Source organism: Chiloscyllium plagiosum, unplaced genomic scaffold (assembly GCF_004010195.1).
Source record: "Chiloscyllium plagiosum isolate BGI_BamShark_2017 unplaced genomic scaffold, ASM401019v2 scaf_5143, whole genome shotgun sequence".
NCBI lineage: Eukaryota > Metazoa > Chordata > Chondrichthyes > Orectolobiformes > Hemiscylliidae > Chiloscyllium > Chiloscyllium plagiosum.
Window position 1 is genome coordinate 1 of NW_025210580.1, and position 4,095 is coordinate 4,095.

The window sequence follows — 4,095 nt, forward strand, 5'->3', positions numbered from 1 at the left end:
CCAGTAGATGTAGTGTACCTGGACTTTCAGCAAACTTTTGATGAAGTTCCACACAGGAGGTTAGTGAGTAAAACTAGGGCGCATGGTATTGGGAGCAAAGTACTAGATTGGATTGAAAATTGGTTGGCTAATAGATTACAAAGGGTAGTGATAAACAGCTCCATTTCGGAATGGTAGGCAGTGACCAGTGAGGTACCGCAGGGATCCATGCTGGGACCGCAGCTTTTTACAATATATATTAATGATATAGACGATGGTATCAGCAATAACATTAGCAAATTTGCTGATGATACAAAGCTGGGTGGCAGGGTGAAATGTGATGAGGATGTTAGGCGATTACAGGGTGACCTGGACAAGTTAGGTGAGTGGGCAGATGCATGGCAGATGCAGTTTAATGTGGATAAATGTATGGTTATCCACTTTGGTGGCAAGTACAGGAAGACAGACTACTACCTCAATGGAATCAATTTAGGTAAAGGGGCAGTACAATCCCGAAAGTAACAGAGAGCCCGTTGCACACAGGCACAGACCCAGAGATACATAAACATGGAGACACACACTAATACACACAATGAGACACAAACACACTCACATAACCACAGATAGTCAGGAAGAGATAGATGGGTAGACACACACAGAATCACAAAGACATCGTGTGCATTATTGTGACACACGATAATGCACACACACATTCAGAGAAACACATGCATAAAGCCAAACAGAATCAGTGTACAGTAACTAACACTGCGCTGTGTCTAAACATCTGCAGCAAAATCTGTGTCCCATCAGCTCGTTCCAAGTTTTTACAGATGAAATGTTGACGAGAAAGTGGAACAGTCGCGTGAGGTCTCTCAGCATAATACCCGTGAAAAGGTGAATCTAGTTAAAAGTTCATGGTCATTTGAGCAACTAACAGACTTGTACACCACATCCGTGTAATCACTGGATGTCAAGCTGTGAAATGGATTGATGATGATGGCAAGTAGTTATGTTCTCCATAATTAAGTAGAATTAACTTGCAGTGCTGCTTGCTCAGCACCACCGTCACAAACATTCTCTGTCTCCACCACCCACACTCAGTAGCAGTGGAGTGTACCACAGACAAGATGCACTGTAGAAATTGTCCAAAGTTTCTCACAGAGCAGCTTCCAGAACCACAGCATTATCGCGTGGAACACTGAGCACAGCAGATACATGGGACACCAGTTGACAATTCCACACCAAGCCACTCGCCAACCTGGCTTGGAAAAACATCTCAGTTCTACAAGTGCCATTGGTTGGAAATCCTGGAACTCCCTCCCTTACATCATTATGTGTTTATCTGGACAAAATGAATGGCAGCAATTCAAGACGCTAACTCATTGTCAACTTCACCAGAACAATTATATCTGAGTAATACGTGGTAACCCAGCGGCAATGAGCCAAACACATTAATGAACCACAAAATAAAGGTCACTGTTTGGAACCCACGTGCTCTAATGCTGAGCTTTTGAATAAATTGTGTCCATATTCGAGAAAATTGAAATACGATTTCATTTGAATGCATCAAATTCTGAACAGGCTTCGGAGGGTAGATGGTGAGAAATTGATCCTGTGGGTCTGGGTATCTGAAACACGATAACACAGTCTCAGGAGTTGCGGAAAATCTCAGCAGGTGTGACAGAATCTGTGAAGAGAAGTCAGTGTTAAAGTTACACCATTTACAGATCTTTTGATTATTATTGACACACCCTCAGGTTAAGGGCAGGTTATTTGGGAATGAGATGAGGAGAGCGCGATTAATTCTAAGGCCTCTGAGTCTTTAATATTCTCTGTCCCTGACGATTGCTGATGCACCCTCACTGAGTGCATTTCAGATTCGAAGGCACAGATTGCTGGTTTCTCAGGGAGTCACGGGATATGTGGATTGGACAGGAAACTGGACATGAAATCTAAGCCTAGCTTTGATTGAATTGACTACTAGAACAGATTGAACATGTTAAACAGGCTGTATAGACCTCTCATTCTTTCTTCAGCGTTATCCCCATTCCAATTGTTCAGTAATTATTACTTTACTAACTTCCTACCGCTGTGCTGAATTCCCCTACTCTCATAATATATGGGCTAACATTTCCCTTCTCTCGACAGATGTTGCATGACCTTATCAGATTCCTCTGAATGGCCTGTGTTTATTTCAGAGAGAATTACATCTCCCTATTCCTGTTTCTGTGAGAGGAACATTCTCCAAACCGACTCCTTTAATTCTATTTGTTCACAGAGAAAGGAGGCATTGTTCTGTCCAAATGCATTGCATGCTCATGAGGGCATCAATATATTGTTGTGATTTTTAAAATCAAATATATTAAACATAATGAAATTCATGATGAAAACACGAGATCCAATTCGATCTGTAAGGGGCAGGAATTCAGTCGTGCGAGGTGAACGTGAGGACTACAGATGCTGTAGATCAGTGTCAAGATTAGAATAATGCAGGAAAAGCACAGCAGGTCAGGTAGCATCCGAGGAGCAGGAGAGTCGACATTTCGGGCAAAACACCATCATGGGGAATGAGGTTGGGAGCGTCCATTGTGGACAGATAAACGGGAGGGAGTGGGGCTGCGGAGAAGGGAGCGGAGAGCGCAATTGATGGATGGAGGTGGGTGTAAAGGTGATTGGTCGGAGAGGACGGTGGAGCGGATAGGTGGGAAGGAAGATTGGCAGGTAGAACAGGCCATGAGGATGGTGCCGAGCTGGCAGGATGGAACTCGGATAAGGTGGTCGGAGGAGGAAATCAGGCTAATGGTAAAGGCCACATTGATGCCCTGGGGTTGGATGTTCCTGAGGAGGAAGATCAGGCGTTCTTCCGCCAGGCGCCGGGTGGTGAGTGAGTGGTGATAGAGAAGTTCCTGGTCTTGCATGTCCTCGGCAGATTCGGAGGGGGAATTCAATTCTCCCTCCACCAGTTGTTGTTTTGTATGTTGCTCCTGACCCATCAAAACACAGATCTGTGTGAATGCACAAACAACCTCTCTCTATACATTTCACTCAGAATAATGTCAATAACAGGACGGATTAAAACAAAATGCAAACTGTGTTGAATGCTGGATGTAGGGAATCACGTTACTGTAGAGCCTTTACAGCACTGAGATCAGGCTTTCGGCCCATCATTCACACACCAGTCTGCACTCCCTCTTGAAACCTCTCCAATTACCCAGATCCCTGTCTTATTGAAGACTGTGTGTGTGGAGTTTGCACATTCTCCCCGTGTCTGCGTGAGTTTCCTCCGGGTGCTCCAGTTTCCTCGCACAGTCCAAAGATGCGCAGGTTAGGGTGGATTTGCAATGCTCAATAGTCAATAGTGTCCAGGTGAGTGTTGGTTATATGGTTAGCCATGAGAAATGCGGGGTTACAGGAATAGCGTAGAGGGTGAGACTTGGTGGGACGCATGATGAGCCGAATAGCCTGTTTCTACACTGTAAGAATTTTATAATCCTATGCTCCATCCCATCTATCTCTGTGGATGAAAAGGACTATCACCTGATTAAATATCCCCTTCAATGGGTCAACGTTTGTTTTCTATCTGACAAAGAACTGCAGATGTTGCAGATCTGAGAGACAGCACAAAAATTGCTGGGAAACTCAGCAGGTCTGGCAGCATTTGTGGGGAGTGAACCTTTTGGATCCAGTGATTGTTCTTAAGGGCTAAAGGCTTCTGATTCTGGTGTTTTCAGACCTGTTGACGTTTTACAAGCAATTTCTTGTTTTGCTTTCAGCCCCAGTTCAGTTGGTGACTATGTTATGTGCGTTTGGGAAAAGGGGCAGCTTACCTACTGGCGCGGTGGTGGTGTAGTGGTGAGCATAGCTGCCTTCCAAGCAGTTGATCTGGGTTCGATTCCCAGCCATCGCAGTGTTGTGGCTTTTCCTGTGGTTTTGCAAGGAAAAGTCTTGAGCACCAACGTTGCATTCTGTGGCGAAATGGATTTGTCAGGTTGCTTTCGGGTTTTCGTGGCGATGGTTCCTGTTAATTGCCGTGACTATCCGGGCAGCGTTGCTCGAAAGCTTTCCTCTCTGCTGCCCATTGCTTATTTGAATATTGTTCGCAACATAAGGTTCGTT

The 4,095-nt window shown here is 44.8% G+C and overlaps 1 non-coding gene across 1 annotated transcript; it reads left to right on the plus strand.

Annotated features, from left to right (window-relative positions):
- The first annotated feature begins 3,814 nt into the window (after nt 1-3,814).
- On the plus strand, nt 3,815-3,886 carry trnag-ucc. The gene has a single exon. It is a non-coding gene; the product is annotated as a tRNA-Gly (tRNA).
- Nucleotides 3,887-4,095: the final 209 nt, after the last annotated feature.